Below are 26,426 nucleotides of genomic sequence, written 5' to 3'. Positions count from 1 at the left end.
AGGCATTTTGTAAGTAACTACGAAGCTACAGCCACATCCAAAAATCCTCCAGCAATTTCCCGTCTCTGGAAGAAAGGCTCCCTCACAGTGAATTGATTAAATATGAGTTACTAAAATTAGAATACAGCAAGCTACCTTAAGTCACCCACTTCATGTCTGTACCTGTAACACACTGCTCCAAGCAGAGCACAAAGATCAGCTGCAAAAGCATACAGAATCACAAAACTAATACACAAAAATCAGCTGAACTGCACGATGATGGTTTACAATGCTTTTCCAAAGCAGATGATTTTCACTTTCATTTAACCAACTTTCAAGTGGGTTTTTCAAAAGGAATTCACTCAATCCCTTTATTACTGTACTCTTAAGGTTAAATTTGTTTCTCTGGCGTTGTGAGCCTGACATACAATTTAGCTTTCAGAGAATCAGCACTTCTCATCACAACCATTTGCAGCCCAAGACTTCACTGCAAAACTACAAGTTACATCTATCTGTTCCACCTCCCAGTATTACCAGTTCCCATTTCTTCTAAGGCCAAACGTTTTACATAAAAAACATGCTGTGATACAAATGTTAGTTCCTATAAATGCTCTGTGTGTGAGGGTAAGCAATCAGCTTGATGCACCATCAGAAACTTGCTCTGAAGTCCTCTGGTATCTTTTCAGAGAAGTTGGTGGTTTACTATTTGCAGCTGTGCAGGTTTTCAACAGAAACCCTCAACATCTTTTAAAAGCCCACTTAACAAGCCTCACTTTGCCAAAAAGCTAGCTTCCACGTGCTTTATACACATACTAGTTCACCTAAAACTGCTTAACTGGGTGATCTGAGAATGACATTTACTAGTTGCAGCAAGACTGCTGTCTCTCAGCAGCAAATTATCCTTCTTTGTCTCCCTTCGAGCTTCTGGGTCTCCTTTCCTCATGAAGCAGAGCCATTGTTTCACAGGCAGGGTTTGCCCAGAAGGAAGTGGGAGGAGGACAAAAAGAAGCCTGCATTGTTGAAAATAAATAGCTCCATTAAGGCTCCACAGGATGCTGTAAGGCACGTTTTTTAGGAAACCACCCTCCTTACAGTACACCACGGAGTACAATAGCTATCAGAAACTTCTTCTCCAACAGCTACATCCCCTTTCCGGGCTAGAACAGTGCAGCAGCCAGCAGCACTCTCCAGCCCTCCCACCACCTCCAAATCACACTCCTTGCAGAGGCACCTGAACGTAGATGCTGGGAGTCATTGCAGGGGCTGCTTTACAACACCTCAGCAAATGGAAAGAGATGCCAGTGAAACTCTATCAGACCCTTGTCAAAGGAGGGACCATCAGCCAGTAAGGACTGAGCTGAACAACTTACTTCAGGGAGACCAAGGTTAAGTTTCAGCTTCACTGCCAAGCATGACCATGCTTTATTTACATTAAAGGCACCAAGAGTCTTCACAAGTTCCTCACAAATAAACAACAAATTCTGAAGAAGTCTAGAGACTAGGAAAGGCACACCACAGAAGGAAATCTTGATACAACGGGAAAGATGAAATATGGGAATGGGGAAAAGCAGCAGCCACATGAGGGCCCTGTCATTTCAGAGCATGGTAATGCTCAATCCCCATTGCACGCTCCTGAGTGCATATGAAGTTCAGCTTCAAGCCAGTCATCAAGAACTGGACAAAATACAGAGGGATCCCAGCTCACTTCTGCAAACATCAGCTCAGGCCTACACAAAATACAAAAGGTTTGAGATTGGTGAAGTAGGAACTGTGCTAGTAATGCAAAAAACACTATCATAAGAGAAAGATGCACCATCTACAATCAGGCTGACAAACTTAGCAGAGTTCTCAGAAAGCTGACAAAAATACTGGAAAAAGGGGAAAAAAAGGTATCAGGGGAACAAACCAGTCCTGAAGAGATTCAGAGAAGGAATCAAGCCAATCAACCCTTTCAAGACCACATCTGAATTGCAGGCTGGTTTGTATAGGTGATTTGTACAAGAAACCATTTCTCAAGAATCAAACCAGAGCTGTGGAAACCTTCTGGAAAGATTTCAGCTAACCACCCAGCTAGGTAACAGTTTGTTGACTTGAGAGATGTCAGGTATATCCCAAGAAACACCAGGCTTGCTCTACTAACTTACAAGCAGTCCGCAGAGTTGAGACAAGCCTGTTACTTTGAGAAAATCAAGTTGGAAAAGATTTCTCCTGAAATAAATAAAAAAAAAAAAAAAAAAAACAACACCCGGGGGGGGGGGGAGGCCAAAAAGACTAGATAGTCTTGTGGTAGCTCCCAGCTTGTAGTTCTGTGTTTGAATACTGACACACACTTTCCAAAAGAATTGAAAGCCACATTCTTCCTTAGAGCACAATCTCCTTTGCCTTACATGGATCACACTTATAGTGGGATAAACTGTCAAATATAACAACAAAAGGTTAGATGGCATTTTAGCTGCATAACTTTTTCATGCTGTGTGTAAAAGCCCTCAGTCTCTCATGCTCCTTCCTCCCCCTCTGCATATATCTCCCTCATTCCTCCCCCACCCAAAGGCAGACCCTTGGCTGCAAAATCATTTGCTATCCCATTTTTTTTAAGCACATGCTTTGTAATCTTCTTTTTTGACACATTACAGCTAATTGCTGAGACCCAGACTTGTGCCTCCCAGTATGTGCACTGGGAGAGACGCAAGCAGAAAGACTGAGGCACACATTTGCTTCAGATAGATGTGGCCAGGAGAACAATACCTTCAGGAGCTCCTTCTGCCTCGTTAGCATTTGGAAGGCAATGGGAGGCACAAATCTGAGTCTAGGAATCAGAGCGCACTGTACTAGTTGCTGGATAAACTCAGGAAAAAAAAAAAAGAAAAAAAAGAAAAAAAACAACAAAAAAACCCACCCAGCTCTGCTACAAAGACATCAAGAGCTCCCATTCCAGAACCTCTTGAATTCGAGTCATGACTGGATCCCTGTGGTCTTACTCTCACAACAGGTTCTTATGATTTAACCCCTGGAGAAAGCCAGAGCTTTTTGGTCTGCTACTAACACCCAATAAGATCCACACCACGCCTGTTCTTAATGCTCTCTTTGTTCATTACAGTGGATTCAGAGGATTGAAAAGGAAATTAAAAGGTCACTTAGATACTTGAGCTATTTCTGTCTCAGAACATGCCAATAATTTGGCTCAGAAGCAAAAATCAGAAAGCAAGTCTGCTTGGAAACAGACTTCCTTCCCTCAACTTCACATCAGTAAATATTTAACTCCCTTTTTATTTCTGTACCTACAGACACTGACACTAGCTCTATCCTTGTTGATTTATGAAACCAGACTTATTCATAAGGTAAAGAGTAGGATTGCACATTCATTCACTGCCGTTGGCCCTTCCTCTTCACTTCCCAGCTCTTTCCCCACATCTTCAAGCTTTAACGTGGTCTCACCTCCGCTTTCCCTTCTCTTTTGTTCCTTCAGATTACTACCACATCCCTTTACCCTTTCTGCACACACTCCAATTCATGTCAGACACACCTGAGTGAACCCTCCATGTCCCTCCAGTTCCTTGTGCTACTTCCTCAGTAGAACTCATTAGCAGCATCTCCAGGACTGCTCATGACTGAAAAACTCACCCCTGGGCATACAGAAATGAGTTTGTAAGGTTTTGAGGGCAGTTACTTTGTGGATTTTCAAGGGTGCTGCGTGGCTGCATGCAGAGGTGTGGACGCATTGCTCTGGTTCACAAGGGCTGAACCATGCTCTCTCTTCTCAGTGCAGGGCACAGAAGTGTTGCACCTCGGTAATGTAGGCTACTGTCCTCTATGGAAGGGGTCATTGCCACCCTACAGCTGTCTGCCTGACATTGTCCTAAACAACTGCAACTGGGAACATAGGAATCTCCTGCTCCAGGGAATAAGAAGCAGACTGGCTCCTTTCCAGTGCCAGATGTACTTTCAGATTGCCTGCTGCTTCTCCTGTTGCCTCTTTTTTTTTTTTTTTTTTTTTTTTTTTTTTAAATTGTTCCCCAGTTTAGCCATGTTGCTTTCAGAGGGGGAACCTATGAACAATCCTATACTTCTTGCCTGGGATCAGGAAATGCTGCTGAACATGCCTTTCAGGGCTTGACGCTAAGCCAAAACGTGGCTGCAATATGGGCAACAGGCTACTGCAATGGCTGTGAGAGCCAACTACACAGAGCAGTTGGACAGAGGACCCAAGTTCACTACTGAATTGCTCTGCCCTCAGCCCAATGTCCCCAGATGCACCTTTTCTCCCTCTGACAAATAGTTCTCTAGGTTTCAGCCTCTTACACAAATGGATATTTAACATAGTGTGGCCCACAGGCTGGCTCTGCATGACCAAATGGCCACCTGGTGGATGCCCTGTCCCTAGAGGTGTTCAAGGCCCTGGGCAGCCCGGTCTATATTAAATGGGGAGGTTGGTGGCCCTGAATGTGGCCGGGGGGGGGGTGGGGGGGGTGGGGTGGAGATTCATGATCCTTGAGGTCCCTTCCAACCCTGGCCATTCTGTGATTCTGTGAACTGTCTGCAAGCCAGGATTTTTCCAACAGAAGCTGCTTGCAGGAATACGTTGTCAAAGAACACAGCACCCAAGGGCTTGCAGTTGCTAAGAAGCATAGCACAAACACACCAGTAGGAGCCCCCACCACAAGTAACTTATAGCCCCAGCAGAAGACAGCTGGCCCCAGAGCAGTCAGTCTTCCAGAGAGGACTGCTGGTTTCTGAGCATGGATGGAAGGACAGCTTTGTATCACATCTTTCCATGGAAAGTGTTCTGCGGCAAAGCACTCAAACCCAGAGAGGATCATCCACCTGCCCCCACTTCCTTCACTGCAAGGATCAGACAGAATCACTTCTCGAGAAGTCCACGCTTTCCCAAAGGGGGAATATCAACCCACACATTGTTGTAAGCCTTGCAAAGTGAAGCAGCAGATGACGCATCAACATACTCAGCAGAAGATCCACGGTAGGGCCTTTCTGAAATTTTGGCCAAGGTTAGATATACAGAAAAAGGGAAATCATTGTCTTACACCTGGGTAAGAAGGCAGCAGTTCACACCCGCATTGGTTCCAGTAGCACAGGCAGAGTTCACACAGGTCAGCAAAGCAGCGCAGGCTCACAGAAAGCTTTGGATGCTGCCTCTTTCCAGTGAGGCCTCCCCAGGAATATAAAGAATGTCATTTCTGAGGAGATGAGTCACTCTCACCAGCAAGGACCAAAGTTTCTATTGGTGTTGTGTCAAGCACTTTAAACAAACAAAACTCCCATGCAAACAAAGAGAACAACTCTTCATAGTGCAATCTTCCAATACCTGTGTGCCAGACTGAGGGATCCTGCAGTCTGTTGGTGCTCGTAGATACTCGTATGCTGCAATCCATCACCATACACCTTCTCTCCCTTACTGAACTGCTACAGTACTCAGGTAAACAAGAGGAAAAACAATTATACTGGTTGGGAAGATATTAAAAAAGGTAGCCATTTACATCCAGAAATACCCCCACTCCCTTGATAAGGCAACACTGCTCTGGTATGTTGTTATGCAGATTTGGAACGAAATTGCATTCACAAATAAAATCAAACTAAAACAAGCCACCGCGAGGAAAGCGGGGTGGACCACTGATTCATACTGAAGAACAAAGTTCAGAGGCCATAAGTAACAGCACAGCAGAAGGAGAAACCATTCAGCTGAGCACAGTGACCCAGAATGCAGGGTTCAGTTACCATCTATGCACCCGTACACTTCAGAAACATGGCCCAAGAAGGACCATTATGCAGGTCCTTCTGTGCCCTTCATTTTTAAACGCACATTTAAAAATTCAGTGCAATTACTGATACACTGGATCTGTGCTCTTACAGCCTTCTGCAGAAAGGATAGAAAGAAAACAAAGAGAATTTGTGTAACAAAAGAAAACAGAGCAAGAGAGAAACATCTGCGGCTTTTACCAGGAGCACCATATGGTCTGTATCTGAGGTACAGAGAATGAGTTCATTCATATTTAAAAGCAGAAGTAATAGGTCACTACTCCCAGGACATAAGGGAAAATGGCCATGCCCCTTCCACCGTTCCAGCCCTATCCCCAAAACAGATTTGGCATTCTGAAGAACTGGTGCTGCCGGTACTCCTGCCCAGACAATCCAGCTCAGAGCACTTTATTACAAGACACCAGAATGAGGAGATGAGAATGTCCCTTCTGAAGTTTTGTTTAGCTGCAACACAAGCCTGCTTTATCCAACCAGAGCTGCAGTGCTGAATGCCTAGTTTTGTCAGAGCACTGCTGTAATCTACTAATGGAGCTACGAGGTTCAGCAGCAGTACTGTGCTGACTCTCCTTACGTCTCAACTGCTACCCTGGACCCACTGTCAGTTCCCGAAGGCTCTGCTTGTAACAGCAACCAGGTCGTTTAGGTCTGAGCATCCAAGAACCTCTTTCTGCAACACATTAGCAGGATGTTAGAAAGCAGTGCTGCTATAACACAGACAAATCAGCTGAGAAGGTTTCTTCTTCAACAATGCTATCCCTCTGCAAAGTTACAATACAGGATATGCAGGTCAAGCAGGACAATCTTAATACAGTTTCACTTTAAAAAAATAGATCGGTAAACTTTGTCTTTGCTATGCTTTGCTTTTCTCTCTTTGTGAACACTTAGTGATGGCTATCACATGACTGTGAAAGCCTTCGGCAAGCAGATAAGACTGAAGATACTGGTAAAGTCCCTCAACAGCACACAAGCTAATTCAGCTATTGGAAGAGTTCCTTGTCCCAATTAGACCTTGCCATATCTGTTGCTTCTTTACTCTTTCTAAACCTGAATTCTCACTTGCTCTCTGAAATTCAAGTCATCACTTTGTCAATTGATTTTTCACTGCAAGTGACGGATGGCAAAAAAGGATTAGAAGGATTTTGCAGCAGAGCTGAGCAGCCTAAGCCACAAAGAACAGCACATAAAAGCTTGCTCTGACAACTGAATGCCAGAAGTAAATAAAATGGAAAATGACAGGCCAGATTAACAAGTGCCAGCATTAGCTCCCAGGCTCATCCAGGTCACAACGCATCCCAGTGTCCCCACTCCATCCCTTTAAAACACTCCAGTGTGAATCCTGTGCTGCCCTGAGCAATACATACCACTGTGTGTTAGCCTCTGTCCATGGAAGAGAACCTGGGCAAGAAACCCAGACGTGAGCACTCCTACAAAAAGAGCAACTAACAAGTGCCTACAGCAGAGCCAAGTATTTGCTTAGATAGCCCCATGTTCTCAGTGCAGAGCTCTCATACGGACTCAAGTCCGCTGCCAAGGCAGCAAGGCTGTTTCAGAACCCCTACAAGCAATAAGCGGAAAGCAATGCAGCAGAGCGGAGACACAGACAGCAACTGTCTGATTAACAGCCTCACTGCCAGAAAATACATGAGGGAAAAGGAATCTAATATCTGAATTTTAGCTTTTGCCAAGTCAAATGTTTACTTAGGGGTTGGTATCAGTCACATCTTAGGACCAGAAACTTCAATCTTATGCTTATAAAAAACCCAGCTTTCGTATCGTACTTGTTTTCTCCCACTATTTGCCTTCCCACACACACACACATTTCCTTTACTGGTGATCCTGTTCGAAAAAGGTACATGCTGCATCAGAGGGCAATGGAAGCAGCGTACTCCTGTGATGCAGCAGCCTCCTAGGGAACCTGAAAACAGAATGCAGGCTTCCGACTTTAAGGCCTTCTGCAACACAGGAGGTCCGTGTTAAATTATCCTTATATAAGATTTTCCATGCCATCAGAAGCCACCCACAATCGATTTTGAGCAAGATCCATAATCTAGGTTTCTTCTACGTCAAAAGGAACACCTATTGCCAGCAAAACCATCACAGAATTAAATGCATTTCCAAACTTGGGGGCAGGATGGGTAGGAGGGGTGCAGAAATCAATAGCCTTGGAAATCACAATGACCATAGCACAGTTTTCAGCAAGTCAAAAGCCACTGGGAGAGAGATTAAATATAGATTTCTATAACAAACACTTCTACAGTCTCTTTCCTGCCTAGTATCATTAACTCTGCTTGTGGCTAACTGTGATCAAAACCACAGCAACCTTGCTACTCTTTTCAGAAAAGGAGGCTTTTATGGAGAAAAACAAAATTCAGGGCTTTGGGGTTTTCTGTTTGTTCATTTTTTACTATGCGGAACTTGGGATGTCCTATGCATTTTAGTATTACCTGAATCTATAGCTGCACACAGTGTTCCCACTGCACTCTAGGGCACGAAAAAGCAAAACCCTGAGAACAAAGGAAGGTCAGAGCACACCAGGAGCTGTGTGAGTGACACCACTGCACGCACACAGGAGTGCAATGGCCAAAATGACTGCATATGACACCTGCCCTCTGCAAAGGGTAAAGAAGGCTGAGAGGGAAAGGCTAGTACTTCATAGGGCAGAAGTCAGCTTTCACATGTTCTCTTCTGAAGTCTGCTCTCAGCCCTGCAGTTCCAATATTAAATTTCACTAACAAGGGAGGAGAGGCACTATCCCTTCTTGCTTAAAAACCATTAAGTTTTGCCTCAGAAAGTCTGACTTCCGCCCTCATATTTGTCAAATATATAATAATAAAAGGATATTTTTTCAATTGTAAATTAAAAAGGAGCTTCAGGCGTTAGAGATGCCCCCAAGCTGCTCTATCATGGTCTGAACTCATCTGAACTCCTCATTGCTTTGTTTCTTATCACCGCATGTAGACTAGAGATGAAAAAGAGAAGCCAAAGCCTACAGCCCTGGGAGAAGCAGATCTATTCTGCAGGATATCAAGAGGACTACATCTACGACAACAGGCATGCCGCCATCCACTAAAAGGAGAAAGAATCATTTACGTTCCAAATTTTTGTAATCTTGTATGAATAGATGTAAAGCAATTTTTCAGACATTGGTAGGACTTCCCAGGTAGTATTATCTACCTTGAAGTAGTTACTGCCCTTCAGGCATTCAGAAATCCCAGAGTAACAGCATTTTGGTTTGTTTTCTGAACACCAAGGGTTTGAGTTCTCCAGTCTGATGAAGTCTGAAGAGGAACCATTCCATTTGTTGCAAAAGCGGGTGAGGTCTCGCTCAGAGCTATATGGGAAGAGATGTTCAAATTCACCTTTCCCCAGAGATTCATGCAAATCTTGCTCTGTGGTATAGCTGTCAGTGCATGTTTTCCATCCCAGATAAATACAGTGGTTTATTTAACGCCCACTATCACAAAGTAGCTTAGTTTTCCTTTCTAGGCCAGGTAGCAGCCCTGTATTCTCAAGTCTGGCTCCATCCCACCCTCCCACAGCCACCCACACAAGGTCACAGCCTCACCACACGTCACTCGGTGTGCCAGGGTGGCTGGCACAGCCCTACATAGACAGCTGAAAACTTGGCAACCTTGCAGACAAACAGTGGAAAAAACACAATATAATGAAATCGCACACCACAGTACAAGGCATGCAGCTGCCACACATTACACTCTATTACACTGGAAATAGCCATTAATTGTAGAAGTAAATCCACGTGCAATTTTTATGCAATTAACTTTCAGCTTCTGTAATTTAGCTCTCATTCCAGAGGACTTCAGAGAAGCTTATCCTACGTTACAGAGGGTTACCTATTAAAAAAAAAAAAAATACAGCCAAGTAATCCAACTTTAAGGCTCACCACAGCAATGCCTTCTCCACAGAAATACCAGGGAAAAGAATGCACATAACCTTTTAAAACCTCAAAAGCCCAGACAGTAGCAGCCAGCTGAATATCACCTAAAACATGAAACTGAACAACAAAACTTTTGCAATCTTCTTCTGAGCCTCCTGTTGCTCTCTGGTCAGTAGCAGCGATATTTCACTGGTTAAGAACTCTGTTTCTCCTGGGGGAAGGCCTCATGAGGTGACACTCACCTATTACACACAACCCAAACCATTATGGAAGACACCCAGATTCTCACCTCACAATCAGATCTCCAGAATTTGAGTGCTTGCTCTGCACAGGAAATTGGACCTACAGTACCTCCAGAGGCCCAACTTTTCACAGCCAAAGCCATTCCTCCTCCCCAGGCAGCTAAGCAACATCACCTTTGCTGACAGCTATCACCTGGGCATCAGGAGACTGCTGAGAGTTTTGTCTTCTCCAAAGCACTCAAGACCATCATCTTCCCAAAAGTAGCTTCGCATAGAAGAAACAGGCTAGTTTTAATTAATTACGTTTTTCTGTGTTATTTTTTCCCCCCCACATTCCTTCACCACACACTATTGACCTTCAACTGGGATTCATGGTCCCACCTGAGAGCAGCACCTAGCACACTGCAGATTACATTTCAGCTACAGACACACAGCCCGGGAAACTGATCTGTGGTACACAAAATCCATATGAGTTCATGCAGCATGCTGCTCTATTTCTTGAGGATGCCACAGGCTTTACTAGGCAGGAAGCACACAGAGAAGCTCAGGCAACTACTATACTACATTCATGGTACTGTATTAAGTTTCCATTAATGCTTTCTATACTAAGCACATTTCCTAGCCTTCCTCTGTTTTATTTTTCACTTGGAAGCAAGTAAAGACAGCTCTGGAGGCAGAGACTGCTTCTGTTTTCATAGGCACTATACCTAAAGTACTCAGCATCCAATCCCCGGGTTGCAGGCGAAACACCACATGCTGCTGAGCATACTTACCATGTACTCTATTTGCAATATTGTTACTTCCCTCCCCTGCAAAGGGGAGAGTATTTCCACAGTAGTCTTTCAAACATGACATAGAGCGTAAGAACAATCACCCTCACAGTGTAAATGTGAAATAGAGTACTGAATTCATGCGCTCATCCCACTATAATTAATGAGTTAAGTCAACTTCAAAAAGCCTGCTTGAAATATCTTATCAGCTGTTCTTCAGCCTCACCCTTCTCCAAAAAAACATTGCCTCAACTTGAAAAACAGGCTGCCTTCTATGCTTACACCAAATTCTACCATCATCACATAAAACAATTGTGGCTTTGTACCCAAAGGAGACAGAGAAGAACTCAAAGATGAGAAAGTCTAAGGTAATAATGAGTCCTAGAGGAAAAAAAAAATCCATATAGAATTTAATTTTAAACTTAATATTGTTCTTTGTGTCTTGGAGGACAAAAAAAAAGAAGCTGCGCTACCCCATAAAATCCACCACCTGTGGGCAATTTTTAAACAAAATGAGCACACAGCATGAAGTTCTGAAAGTGAAGAAAGTAACTCTTCAAACTCCTTTGAGGAGCTACAGAGCACCCAGCTACAGCTGTGTAGAATTCAGGGTATGCGCATACCCTTGTTAAGGCACCGTGTTACGCTGCCTAAACTGAGCAGCACAGCTGCTAAACGTATTACTCCACAGAGGAATTCTGTATCCCTTTGCTGTAAGCACTAGGAGTCTACTTATTATGCCAGCTATTTAACAAACAAACAAATAAATGTACACATGAAAGAGCAGGAATTGGATACGCTTCAATCAAATGCACAATGCAGGAGGACTATACAATACCAGCTTGCTTTAGCAAATATGATTGCTTGTCAGCAAGTACCTCACAGAAAGTATATCTTCACTTCAGTAAGGCTTGACTGGAATCACATTTGGAAAGGCTGCAGTACATGCAGAATTTCATAAAAAGCAGCATTTCTGATTCAAGCCCTCTTCTTCAGTCAGCATCTACCAACACACCAGTGCACTGCTGGAAATGGTACGAAGGACAGGGCACAGGTGTACACAACAAACAAGGCAACAGAGACTTACAAGAGGCAGCCTAGATCATTTTTGCACCCAGGCTGACAGAGTCCAGAAGAACGCAAGTGCCAACTGTTCAACATTCAGTGGCTCAAAAACTTCAATTTCTTACAACTTCAGTGTTGAGATTCTTTCAGAAGTCTTATGTTGTATACAGACTTCCTTTCCCATCCTCCTGTTCTACTGAAGACTTTATGCAGGGCAGCCTGGTTTTAGCTCAAAAAACCAAAGTTTTTCTGAAGAATCCAGGGATTAATTTAAACAAGGCAAGAGGCACTAACAGATTTCAGGTAACATAACTTTGAAACAGGAGACTTACTACAAGTTTCCACAGCCAGCTGCTTCTGATATGAGTATTTCAAATTGATGAGTTCCTCCCAGATTCTCACTGCCATAAAACTGCCACTCTGCCAACAAAGAGGTAAGTTCTTGTCCCAGAAAGCTCTCTATGTAAGTTACATATCAATAGGTACGATGCTTAAGACAACTGTTTGTTACTTCTTATGACTCTTATGACAGATCTGCTGAACTAAAAACATGAACTTTTCATTGAAAAGGCAGACCAGAGAGGATTTGGACAAGTGAAATGAATGGCAGACCAGCTATATTGGTAATTTATTTGAACGGACACAGCAAGGACATTGCTAACACCCATTCACCAGGCTCACCTCCACACATGACGAGCCTACACTTGTAAAAGAGAAGCAAGCCAACCTAACGCATCCTGTGTGAAGCCAGGTCTCCTCATAGCAACTCATCCTAAGGAACACGTTGCCAGGAGCTCAATTTCCTTTCTCCAGTGTGAGGAGAAACATCACTGTCAGGCAGCGCTGGGTTCCAGCCTGCTGCTCAGAGGTGAGCTGAGATACCTGATCATTGCCTGCTTTGACCCAAGCCCTCCCCAGATCCTAAGTTCTAGCAAGGAATGAGACTGGTTGCTAAAACAAAGAGCTGAGGGGCATCAGCCACAGGAAACAGGCTGTGGAAGGCCCCAGCCTTGCACAAAGCAAGCTGTTTATCACAAGCAACGTCAGAGCGCCTTCTGCAATGTGTTAGTTAATGATTAAGCTACGCCAATTAGGAACTCTAGCTTCTCAGCAAGGGATAAATACAGATGAAAAACTAAAACCAAAAGTCTGCTTCATAGAACATTGAGGGGTATGGGAGGGAGTGGGGAAAATGCAATTGTCACATCATGGTTTAAGTGAAACAACGTTACTGTACCCAGGATGTGGTGGCTGCGGAAAGCCTGCCTTCCTACTTCTCTAAGGAAGAGCAACCTGGAGAGTCATAAGGGCTAACTGGTCTTCAAATTACCGTAAACTGAAAAAAAAGTATACTGAAGGGAAAAAATACATTTAGAATCCGAGCTCCCAGTTAACAAGTAAAGAAACAGAAAGATGAAGTGGAACAGAAAGAAAATACCTGGGAAGAAAAGCAGATCAATTCTGAATATTCTGCCCTTCTCCCTTTATTTTTAGTACCAATGATGACATATGTTCCTGGATTTTCATGCTAGAGAATACTGCTTGAAAAGGAAATGCTAACCAAGAAGAGAGAAACAAAGAGCAACACCAGAAACCAAAGGAGAAACCCAGGTAGATATGAAGAGGTGCACACAAGCACCAGCCCACAACCAGAGCAGACACTGCTACTACATGCACTTGGGCATGAAGCTGCCCATGGTCCAAACTGCTTTAGCAAATGGGAAACAGACATAAAAATGCAGTCTAGAGAGCACTCAAGGCCTCATGTGAAACTGAGCAGGATGTGTTCAGAAACACTTCTGCAATCCTCCTTCTGTTCCCACTTCTCTAGATAAAAATAACAGAAGAGGAATTCTGTTTTCTGTACTGCAGCTTCTTCAATCAAGTTCCCTCTCTCTGTCCCACTCGCACACCCCTACACCCACACCATTACAGGATAATTGATTCATACCATAGGAGATGAACAGAATGCTGAAAAGTGATAGAACATGAAAAACCCTAAGTACAGGGCACTCGTTTGCAGGCTATGCCAGGCACAAGCTAACTGAGAGTATTAAAAAATAAAAATAAAATAATAATAAAAAAATAAAAATAAAAATAAAAATAAAAATAAAAATAAAAATAAATCACACACACGCCTTTTTATTTTCAGGTCATAAAAACCACACTCACCACCCTGAAAACAAGCATTTCCTGGGACTGAACAACTGATTATGTGAATAGTGCCAAGCACAGGCAGTTACGCCTTGCCACTATTTTGCCCATTCAGAACACCTCACACTTCTTTTATCAGTGACATATCTTCTAGAGATGGCCAATAGAATCAACCTCAGAAAAATTCCTGTTTGGTGCTTCCTGCAGCAAATGCTTCAATGCAGGCTCACTTCAGAGAGTCACACAGGCTCCTTACCTGCATACAGGCACTAGCAAAAGGTAATTCTGGGCTTTGGACTCCTGCACTAAACAACTTACATCAGTTTCCTCTGAGATGCACCTGATGAAGCCTCTCTTTCTTCTCCTCGGTAGCTTTTCTCACACTTCTTTTTTCTTTTCTTTAGTTCAACTTATCTAGACATTATACCAGTATAGCCAAAAATTATGCATTTTGAAAAGACAGCAGATTTTTATATTGTCATTTCAGGCCTTTCCAAGCCTCCATTGGAAATAAAACCCCTCCATCAAAATGAATGCTATGAGAACATTGAGCTGACATGCTGCCACGAGCTGAGCAGATGCATTCGGTTTCCATCTTCTGGGGAAGCTCTTTAGCCTGTTTAAATCCTTCCTGTCCCACTGTTACACACTGGCACTAAAGAGGGTCTCAAACCACCCTGCAGAGAGAACAGTCTCTAGTGAAAGACTGCAAACCCCCTTACAAATTCATCAGAAGGGCAGCTCAGCCAGACTCAGGCCAGATTATCCACTGAGGATTGTCACCAACTATCCCCAGGGAACCTGCTATCACAAATAGAGAGTCTCAGCTAGGAGATCTGCTTTTATAAGCACTAGGATGAGCTTCCCCTCAGCTTTATATTGCCACGGAAAGGCTGAAGAGGATATATCAGTACAATTCAACCCTTCCTTCTTGAGTTGCAAGACATCTTCTAACACCTCTGTCTAACCTCTCACATCAGACCCGTTCAGGATCCTCATCACCATTTCCCACCCTCTGCTGCAAACAGAAGGTAGCAAAAAGGTATGGTTGTAGCAGACAATTTTTTTGGTGTTATACTACACATAAAATTGTATTTTGCTCTATGCTTAGGCTTCAAAATCTCCTCTACTGCTAAACAGTTCATCTTTAGATGGGGAGGAGATCATTGGCGTAAAATAAAGCAGTATGGTTTACACATACATTCCTCCTAGGAAAACTTAGAGCTCCTTGGACTCATAATCAAAAGCCCATCAGTTTAGAGATGTTTAAAAATATTTGAGAAACAATATTTGTTTGCTCTGCCAACAAAGGAGGAAAGAGACAGAAAGAAAAATAAATTGCGTGTATGTGCCTACTTGCATTTTTTCAGTTACACATCCCAACATGTAGCACAAGATGCCATTGTGATCAAATCCAATATATCTTGCTCCAATTAAGTTATTTTCTCACTTAAAGATATGAAAAACAAAGAAACACACACCTCCATCAAGAAACCTATTTAACTAAAGCATACAAACACTACTCATGTGCACCCAAAAAAAATCTCAAACGATTTAGATGACACTCCCAGTGAGAAACCTTAGAACTCACCCCTTTGCACTCAAGCTGGCAGTTGCAGGAAGCAAGGCCAGCACAGCACTTAATGCCTCATCACTGCTAGGGGACTGGAGGAAAAAAGGTGGCAGCCTGAGGAATTATCCCTGTTCTGATTAGCATCAGAACAAAGGCTCACATTAGTTCCGTCAGCAGCAGGGCTCCCCAAGAGCTCCGAGTAATAACCTTGCTGAAAGCATTAGAGGGATATTCCTCCATCCCTTCTCCATCTACATCTCATCTCTAAGAGAGAGCATGGGGGGAAGGGGGTGGAGCAAGGTCCAAAAAGCAGCTTGATGTTTAATTCTTTGAAGGACAGAGTCTGGCACTGTCTTAGCACTAATTCTGTTCTAGCTTCTCAAGGGTAGCATCTGGGAGCAGATATGGGGAAAACAAGAGAAAAAACCAACCACAAGCAGAACGCATTTTCTGTTCTTTGAAAAAGATTGAATAGTACAGGTGGCTTATCATGCAAGGTTAACTCTGGAAGGCAAGAGTTCAACAGTCTCTGTAACAAAGCCAAGAAGTGGTAATGGCATAAAGAACACAAAAGAAAAAAAAACATCATGTGGTACACAAGCACCATAAAAAAGTCTGAAGTATCAGGAAAAAGGATGAAGCACAGTTATAAAATTTTAATAAAATATTTTGGAATAGATTTCAAAAGAAGAACCAACACTAGCAGCATGTGGATGTCTCATTACAGCAGGAAAAAAAATATGGAAGGCAGCACATTCTGACAAGTCTGGAGAAAAATCTCTGGTATATGGACAAAACACACAGATCTAAAAAGCAAAGAAATGAAAGTAACCACCTTAGCTTTCATCTTACCCGGTGTTGGCAGAAGCTAGCATACAGCAGTCGTTGTTAGTACAATAGAAGTGATGATTCAGTGGTGGTGGGTTGATTTGCACACCTAGAATGCACAAAAAAAAAAGATAAGGGCATTACCACATAAACGAGCCACTAGGCTGAGGGGAAAAAATGTTCCATTATGTTTTTAGAACACAGGCATACAGATATGCTTCAGATACATGCATTACCTGCTGAATTCATACCTGGGTTTGAGACAAAGAATGTTCAGAACTACCCTCACACACTCCATTTGGAAATCTCAAGTATAGAAATAGAAAAGCTCTCAGTTTCAAACATAACAGAGAATTACTGCAGAAGATTTTCAGCAGAAATCAAGCTTTATGATTTTTTTGAGACAAACTTCTGAGAAGTAATTCAAAATATGCAAACTAGAACTGCATCAATTCCAGCTATCCAATATACACACCCACTTGTACAAGTGAAAAAAGCTAGGGGCCATAAATCTTGCACACTTCCCTAACAAGCATAGGAGAAAGAATATTTACTTCTTTGCATCAGAAATCAGGGGTGCATTTTAATAGTCTTATCTCCCCTACCCTTTTATTTTAGCATTAATACTAGAAGTTCAAAGACTTGAGAAGATGGCTATTAGTAAGATCACCACGTAACTTTCTCCAGCTCGGTTGGAAAGCACAGCAACTGAGAACTGAGCAAGCAGAGTATCAAAAAGAAAGTAAAAGCTGTGCAGAAGAGGGAATTTCTGGCTTGCCCACTAAAAGGTCTTTCTGTTAAACATTTAAATAACACCACATTTCAGTATTTAACGACACGTTGACTTTCTGACTCTCAGAATATGCAAGTCCTTCAAGACACTCATACAGCAAACCAGAAGCAGACTTGAAATGAGGTTTCCACAGCTAACGAAATGAGAAGCAAACCCAGCGAGCGTCTCTTGTCTGTTACTCAAATAGCCACATGTTTATCAAAACACACATCCCCGACTGTACAGTCCTGCCACCCATACCTACAAAGAAGCCTTTGGTGGGTCTCTATTAGCAGAGTTGTATGCATGGTTTTATAGTCTCCGCTCACAAATCCTACGATGAGTCTCCAGCATATTTTTGTTGCACATCACAGAAACAGCTTACAGTATTTCAGGATCACACAGCTCTTGAAGGAGTTGTAATTAACATCAGCACACCTAACTAGGTCTAACAACATGCCTTACAAGAGCAATCGGCACAAATGGTCTCCAACACCCAAAGGAGATTCTGGCAGATCCTACAACATAACTGCATTAGAGCAGGCTGCCTCAGTATTGCTTACGAGTTTGAGAAGTTATTTGCTAAGTGAAAACAAACAAACCCACAGCAACGTTAAATGGGTAAAGGACATTCCAGCGTTTCACCAATCTATACATTTAGAACTATAAATACAACTTACAGCCCCTTTCAGAACAAGCTGCCCTAGCAACTACTGCTGGAAACCAGAGACAAGGTACACATTTATCTACTGAAAGGTCTGTGTTTTTGTACAGCATAAGAACATCACTCTCACAACATCTCACACAGAAATAAAATTATATAAAAGAAAACTATCACCAGAATCTCCCTGTTACAACTTATGCTCTCTTACAGCACTAATGCAATTTTATTTGAAATTTTCTTTGCTCATCTTCACTCCTGTACAAGATTCAAACTTCGGTTTGCTCAGAGACAGCTTCACTTCTAATTCACTTTATTATAAAACCCCATTAAAGCAACGCAAGGGACAACGAGGAGCAGCAGCAAACCACAGAAACGTTAATCTACAAACTAACAGGAAAATGAGTTCAGAGAAAGCATAAACAGCGTTAAAGTTTTCAAAATGGTTCTGGATCTTTTTTTAAGCATAAGCAAAGGACAGAGACACAGAACTTTCATACCAGTTCTCTTCCAAGGAGGAAGTTAAATGTGGCTCATCTCAGCCTAGCAGGTTCGAGGGAAAGCCATCCTCATAACAAGCAAGTTTACATTGCTGGACTGAAAGCCTTTCTGGTTCGCAGCATAAATACGATGCAGTGCTCTCCTCTGCCCTGTGCTCTACCAACTCTAAAAGCTGCATTTACCTTGCCTAAAGGTTACAGCTGCAGAGGGGACAAACTCCTTTCCCAGTTAATGCTTGCTTGCAACAGGAAAGCGAATTTACGGCTGAGTGGGCTGGTTGCCAGGATAGCAGTTTCCCTTAGGGAATCACCAGAATGACACGAGACACATTGATCCTTTTTGCTGTGGAGAAGGTTCCCACTGCATGCTCCACTTCCAGAGCCTGTCCATTGTTCAACACTCCAGCAGAGAGAGCCAGGAGGTGGGGGAAGGGGCAGCTGGAGCCAAGGGGAAGAGTCCTGCACCTCTAACTTCTGGTCCTGAAGCTCCTCAGTAGTATGCAATTTCCATACACAAGTATCACTGGTTTAAATAAGCTGGAAAGCAAACAGCAGACCAGATTGCACTGGTCTTTGGGAACCTTCAAAAGAAAAACGAGTGCACGGGTCAGCCTGGAAGCTCCAAGTTCCCAAAGAGTACTCAGTGCATTACCATCAGAAACATCCTCTTACCCTCACTATTTTCATTTTGCAAACATCCTGCTTGCAAGCTGCCCAGAGCTAGCCGGGTGAGAACATTGAGCTTCCTGTGAGAGAACATTGGTTTCCATTGCTTTGTACCAAAACAAACAGCAAACCAATGCTGGGCGCAAATATTTCTTGCTGCATACAAAAGCTCACTTCCTAGAATTTATAAAAAGCATTCTCACTGGTTAAGTTTAAGATCAACTTTCGCAACTGCTCAGCAAACAAGCCTGCTTGCAGAATGAAAGATCCGGTCCGCATAACTACAGAAAGGCAAAGCCTGGTCAACAACAGGGGTTCTGAAATACAGAGAGCGCTTCATCTGTTCCTAAATTCCTGTGTCGGGGATCAAATCGTTACATCTGAAGCAATTCCATTTGTACCCAACACAGCTTCAAAACTGAGATCAAACACGTATTGACGGCATTTTGAAAGATGTGATGTTTGTCATGATGGTTGGATAAACATAATTACGAACTACTGTACTTCTGGCAAGAGAAATCTGCTGTAACCAATACCACATTATGAGCAAACATCTTTGCTACAGATGGGATAGGGCTTCCTTTTTCCTGTCCTCAGAGACGCCTGTGTGCTTCTATTTACCTACTCCCAAAGTAGAAGGGAACCCCTGCTGCCCCTAGCCCCTCTGTCAAGCAGAGCAGGCCCAGCCCTGCCACAGAAGGCTCCCTTGCCCCCAGCTCAGCCCCCCGCTGAGCTCAGCCAGCTCCAGCAGTCCACAGGGGCTGAGGGAGACCCAGTGCCAAGTGGAATGCAGGGGAAAGCAGGAGGAATGCTGGCGAATGCTTGCATGCAATTGACCTGTCATGCAGGCACTTGCGGGCTTCTCTGGGAGGAACGCAGATCAGCAAGAACAAACACAAAGGAAGAAAGGAGGGAAAAAAAGACCCAGGTTCTGGGCGCATATGTCAGACTCTACTGACCTGACAAAGGCCAGCAGTTCACATCTGTTTCTCACAAAAGCAGAACAAGTGAGAGATGTGTTCGGGTGGCAAGGAAGTGGGTAGGCACAGCATGAACAAGCACATTGATAAGAAGGAGAAGTGATGTAACAGGAACAGCCCCAGACACAGAAACCCATGTCTGCAGCTAAGGTTGCACAGCTGAGGTTAAGACTGCTGCAGATTGCTCTCACTGCAAGATAAGGCCGTTCTGCAGGCAGGAACAGAATAGCTGTAAAAAAGCGTGATCAGAAGGCAGAGCTAATCCTGTCAGAGCCGCTGCAGCGGCAGTAAGCACTGCTGGCTGTCTCCCCAGCAGCTCCTGCCAGATCGAGCAGCCGTGTCAGCCCACCTTCACCACTGCACTAAGCATAAACTCTGCCGGTAACTGCGTGCAAACTGCAGGGACTCAGCCAAGTGGGCGACCCGAGGATACCCCCGCTCTCCTCATAGACCACAGGTGGCCAATTTGCATGACAAGCAGAGAGGTGACAGAACCAGAGCCTCTGCTGCCGAGAAAGTGCAAAACCGTAGAACAGCGGCTGGGAAATGTCAGACTCCCGATCAGTGCTTTCCCAGACCTCACCAAAACATCTGCATATGAAAAAACCTTTGAAAGCAGCAACACGAGGACAACTGGATTTTCACAGCGCCTTTTAAGGTGAGGTTATAACTTCCTTATCATGTGCTACTTTGCTCTACAAGGAGATGCAACGCTCCAACAGCACGCAGCAACGAGAAACCCCTTAGATTTTACCAAATTTGCTAGATGAGGTGACAGCTCCTCCAGCCATGTAAAGGCTCCCCTCTACAGAAACAAGCCTTCCTACCGTCAGCAGCACTCTGTCTCCCGGCCGTTTGTAAAACACCCGTTCACATAACAGGACAAACGGATCGTGGAGGGCAGATGAATCTCCAAACAGGAGAGAAGTTTATGTTCTTCTCAAAGTTTTGCTCGTTATCAGAAGTCACAAAAAGACAGGTGCCACAGCAGCAGTCGACCACAGAACCCTGTGCTGAAATAAAGGGACAGACACACCGTGGCACGTAACGAAGAGCCGGCAGAAGGGCAGAGATTTACGATAAGACACCTGAGGAGGAGCTGAAGAATGAAATCAGCGATAAACCACAGCCACAGAAGCACCGATCCTCACGGCATCGGCGTTTAATATGCAAACCGCCCTGCGCTGAGGCATTTCGCCTCTCTTTGATGTACGCAGACAAGTTCTAACTGGAGGTGCAGGACGGGAGAGTCCCCTCCGCCCATTATCTCTGCTGCCTATCGCTGCTCCTGCACAGAGGGGAAAAAGAGACAGAACAACAAGGAAAAAAAGTGTGAAAAAATCGTTATTACTGCAGGAGAGAGGCAGCGTGCTGCCGACTGTGAGGCAGGGCGCGGGCGGCAGACTGCTGCCCGGTGTCTGCAGCCCAGCAGAACAGAGAGACGAGCTGAAGGCAGGGCACACAGCAAAGGCATTCCGAAGGCGCGGTAGGAATCGCGGAGCTCGCAGCCCCCTCCGAGGAACTTTCGCTCCCATTGTTCTCACAGAGCAGCCCCAGAAAGCTCCGGGCTCGCGGTGACAATGCGTGCCGCTGCCAGGAGCAGCACCATTACATAACAGCGCCGACGGGAACACGCACAAAGGCACAGGGAGAGGCGGGCGGGCAGACGGCTGCCCTCCTTCCCCGACCCGCCGAGCTCCCGAACACCGCCGGCATAACTCCGGCACCCTCCCACCCTCCTCCGCCTCCCGCACCGCGATCGGCTCACGCACGACACAAACCTCGCCAACTACCGTATTTACGCGAACCCACCGCCGACCAGACCCGACGCACCACCGCACTTTTTCACCTCTTCCTCCCGTCGCCTCTCCCTCCCGGGTGCGCCTCCCACACCCCGCCCTCCGGTTCCCGCCTTCTCCTTTCGGCTGCTCACCGGCCGGAGGGGCGGCGGGGCGCGGGCAACGGTGCGGCAGCGCGGGGCTGAAGGTCGGCGGCCTCGCGCCCCGGCCGGCGCCGCCGTCTTGCCCGCCCCCAACGGCCCGCGCGCCCTTATCCACCCCATCCGCATCGCCCTGCTACAGCCCGCTCGCAGCTCAGCGTCGGGCCGGCACCGTCCGGGCCGCCATCGCCCTCTGGCGGCTGCACAGGGATAAGAAAAACGTGTCAGCAGAGAAACTGCAGGCATTACTCTATAATTAAGAAGTATTCTTGATGAAGTTTACCCCTCGGTGCGATTTTGGATGTATTCAAGGCAATCTTAGCAGCTCGGGGTCTTGTTAACCGGTGTGAAAACAGCAGGGGCAGCTCCACCTTGGATGACTGCATTGCTGGGTGTGCAATGTGGCTGTCCACAGTGAGCGTGGTTCTTGTTTTTCACCAGCTAAACACTTTGCCTTTCTCCTCAGGCCGTGCTTTACGTCCTTCAGGCTGAGTGCAACCCGCTGAACCCATGGCTGTCCAGCTAACAAAGCAAGGGAGGGGCCAGCTCCCAGCTTCTGACCCCTCTCTCTGCCCTTCGCTCCTGGATAGAGCAGCAGCAAGGAGAGAATCCCTTCTTTTTGCCTCCAAGCTCCTTGGCACAGCACTGTAGGCAATTTGGGAATGCACAATTGGCTCAAACTGAGAGTAGGGCATTAAATTCTATACCCCAGAAAACTACATTTCGGTGAGGCTTCTGACAGAGGAAAAAGGAAGGAATATTGATGTAGTTGCTCTGAAAATATGACAGCAGTATGCCACAGTCAAGGTAGAAATCCTACAGGAAGAGAAAGAAGCCCTTAGTATTGAGCTCATCAATGCCTCAGATTAATTAAAACTGAAGTATTTTTAAATCTCCACTCTTAATCTTTGGTTACACTTTGCATTTTGCTCCCCTTGAAGAACGTCACCAGGATTTCACTATTCTTCAGTAGTTTCACATAGTAATTTCCAGGCTGTGCTACAATAAATTGCACAGCTTGAAAGCTGAAACAGCATGGAAGACTGATCATTTGCTCAAAACCAATGGTTTTCAATTAAATGGATGGAACATAACTGAATTTGAGTTTTGGCTTGAAAATGTAACCAGAGTTAGCACATGTTATTGTTGTTGATTTTACATTCAGTAGCACTTGCTCATTGGAGATGATTATGGGTCAATGCTTGCTACTGATTTAAAAATAATGGGGATCCAGTGGTGGTTCGGACCCTTATCAGGGATCAGAAGAGTCTTGAGCTGGGGCTGAAAACTGCTATCACAAAGGCATTCCGTGCCCAAACCCAACTGCCAGACAGCCCTTTTAACACATGGTACAGTGAGGTCTGTCCAAGCTGGGTTTTGGTGAACTCTGAAAATAATTAAATTTTGCAGAAAAGTTTGATTTTACTTTGATGAGAAAAGCAAACCACTGCATTTCTGTACGGACATTAGGGCTCATGGAGATGCAGTTTGCAATACTAGCTTATGAAGTCTGCTCAGACCACTCCAAAGGTATACTCTGAGCTCTCAATAACACAGACCTTTTGACATCCTCATGCTGATTTCTGAATAATTTATGTATTTGTTCATCACAACCTCAGTTTGCTTTGTGACCCTGGGGTAATCCTCCATGTTTCACCGTGTTCAAGCGCCTCATAACGCTCCTATGAGCGTGAGCTGCCCACTACAAGCTGAACCTGACTAGGACAACTGTGTGCCTGATGGTCAGCATCAACATCATCTCTGATTTGGTTTGGTCCAAAACATGCCAATATTCTAATTTCTTCAAAAACAGCTGCTGGCAATGGAACATCCTCAAAAACAAACACAACTTACAGCTATTCTTATTTCCATGGAAATACACATTGACAGGTTTTTTTCTTTCATTTTCAATATTCTATCTGCCAGTCTTCCATATTTTCTCAGACTACTCTGGTAGCTGCATAGATTGTACCCGAATACAAAGACTGCTGCAAGTGTGCCAAATGTGCACAAAGCCAAATAGACAGCTGCTAGGCACATCCCCAGGAAAGAAGCAGTACGATGCTCATTAAGGTGCTTCCTTGATCAGAGAAGAGACACCAACCAGCACACCCAACAAGATGAATGCTAATAACAGCTCGCCATCAGCACAGTCACATGTTAGCCTTAGACTCCAGCTTCACATTAGAGGGAAGGACATTGTATTTGCAGTGCAAGTCTGTCCCCAGTGGCTGCCAAACCTTTTGCTTCTGGATCTGGCTCTGCATTGTCTCTCACCATATGTCCCTGTTTCCAGCTACCTCCTCATGCCTTATCTCTTCTCTGTGTGCATTTTCTATGCATCTGCCCAGCAAGAGGCACCATTTCTCCAGAGACTCAGTGAAATGGCTGAGGGACAGCCACAGTTGATAGCATGAAGTAGAGCCTCTGGGCTATGAGCGGTCAGTTTTCTTCCTCAGCTTCAGGCAGTTTGTTTGCAAAAGCTTGGCAGGGGCTGCAGAAAAGGGCCGGCCGCCCATGGGAGGAGGGAGGCATTGCCTGCATCTCACAGGCAGGCAGCTTGTGCAGGACGAAAGCAAGAAGCAGGAAGTGACAGAACAAGAGGTTGAGCACAGGAAAGGATAAAAGGAGTCAAGACTGAAGTATCCCAGAGAAGGATTTTGGCTTTTGTCAGGCTATTGCACCAGCACTGCGGCGTGTTGGGTTTCAGGCCTGGCTACAAACCAGGTCTCATAGGACTTCATGTTCAGCATTAGGCCTTAGACTCAGTGCCTCATGGAAGTCTTAAAATGGTTCATCAAGCTTCCCACTGACAGGGAAAGGCTGTGTTGTGAGGCTCTGGTGAGCCTGCAAGTGCTGCGGGGGCTGCCCCTGGCAGGGAAGACACGTGTGGCTCACAACAGTTAGGTCAGGGTCCTCCCAGCAACAGTGTAAACAGCATGAGAAAGAGAACGCAGAAATTGCAAAACAGATGGAGACAGGAGTCAACCTGGAAAACTTTTGCTTGTTGCTATTTAGCAAGGAGGAAATAATTCACCAGCTAACATTCCCATGGTGGAGGGAGAAACAGTTCTAAAAAGTCAAACTGTTAAAGTCGAAGCCAAAGCCTCGTTAGAAGCGCTAGCCAACTGTAGAAGGGGAGATGCAAGAGAGAAGGAAGGCAGTGCACAGGCACCAGGGCAGCATGCACAGTCCCCCTATGCCAGGACACACAGAGGCAAATGCTCGACAGAAGCCCCGGCTCAGCCCAGCAGCAGCAGCCACGGGAGGACTGACGCTCTGGAACGAGTTCAGAATGAGGGTGATAGCTGCTTGTGCAACCACAAGCAATTGGTTTACAATGAGGATATGTTTTCCTTGGCTCTGAGGGAATTTGGAAACGGTTTACAAACATTTGTAAGGCATAAGCTCAAGCAGGAGAGAACTGTCTAGCCAAAAAAAGGCAAATTACTTTTGAGAGAAGATGAAACAGTAAAGAAAAACTGAAGCAGAATGTTAACTAATAACATTTCACCAAAGGGCTTTCACAGGTTGTGAAACTGCTCTTCCAAGCAGACTGGGGGAAAACCCAGGTACAGGCAGTTCCAGAGCCAGACTGGGAAGGATTAATTAATACATGTGAGTGGAGAGCATGCAGAAAAACTCATTGACTTGAAACAAATATTTCCATCTCCATAATCCATAGGCATGATTTCCCACTGTCCTGCATCTCTTGCTATCATTAGCAGTGATGCAAACAAAGAAACTGTTTATCAAAGGAGGAGGGTAACCCTATGGTACTGCTCAGCCTATGTGCATAGATTTCTCTCATTTCCAGCCAAAAGAGAATTAGGGTTTAAATTGGTGTAGGGGAAAATGACGCATTAGCAGTGAACCTCTTTGGCTCCTCCAGAGGGCACCTCCTACCCCATCCCAAGCTTCCCTTAGTCTTGATGAGATGGGGATATGACTTCAGCGTTTTGATAGCATATGCCTCCAAAAGTCATACCCAGCTACTTCTCAAGCTGTCTGACAAGCCCCCTTCCTACTGCATTTGGGTGGCTGCCTATGGGAGTCCATAAGATCTACACAGAAACCTGAAAGGTAAGGTTCAGCTACAGCCCCGTTCCAAGCTGAAACAGCAATCTGCCAAAAGCCCTAGGAAACCCATGCTTCACCGGGCACACACTTGCCAGCTAATAAGTTTCCACAAAGAGTGCAGCAGCGGCTTGGCAACGGCTGTGCTGCAACTCCTGTTCGTGGTCAGCACCTTCAGCAGTGAGCCAGGCTCTTCTGACAGCAGAAAGCTGCTCTCTGGCCCAAGGATGTTCACATAACTAATTACCAAGCTTTATAACCACCCCCTACAGACTATGATGATGACGAATGAATTAGATTACATAAGTCAATACAGTTCATTGGTGCAGTTTGCCCACTCAATACATCCTCACTGTGCGCATCCATCAACGTGGACACGGATTCAAAGTCTTTTCTCATACTAAATGGAACCACCACCTACCTGCAGCTCTCTAGCTTCTCCCAGGGACTCCCTGGGCCTTTCCTGGGTCTTTCTCTCACTCTCTGTCATTGTCCTGGATCATCCTCGAAGCTCTTTGATGACTGCCTTGTCCTTCCTTACTGAAACAAAGCA

At 44.9% G+C, this 26,426-nt stretch overlaps 1 long non-coding RNA gene across 3 annotated transcripts in view; it reads right to left on the bottom strand.

Annotated features, from left to right (window-relative positions):
* LOC122165431 overlaps positions 1-21,749 on the bottom strand; it is a 36,241-nt gene extending 14,492 nt beyond the window's left edge. For 2 of the 3 annotated variants that reach the window (XR_006170470.1, XR_006170469.1), the window contains exons 1-2: positions 21,639-21,745; positions 16,303-16,387 (exon numbers count right to left, since the gene is read on the bottom strand). This is a non-coding gene — a long non-coding RNA (uncharacterized LOC122165431). Of the gene's footprint in view, positions 1-16,302; positions 16,388-21,638 lie in introns of all 3 variants that reach the window. The other variant, XR_006170471.1, reaches the window with a different exon arrangement.
* Positions 21,750-26,426: the final 4,677 nt, after the last annotated feature.

Source organism: Centrocercus urophasianus, unplaced genomic scaffold, assembly GCF_019232065.1.
Source record: "Centrocercus urophasianus isolate 14NV4802_14NV808 unplaced genomic scaffold, USGS_Curo_1.0 seq_298, whole genome shotgun sequence".
Taxonomy (NCBI): Eukaryota; Metazoa; Chordata; class Aves; order Galliformes; family Phasianidae; genus Centrocercus; species Centrocercus urophasianus.
Note: the sequence above shows the minus strand (reverse complement) of the source record. Positions and strands in the feature narration are given on the sequence as shown.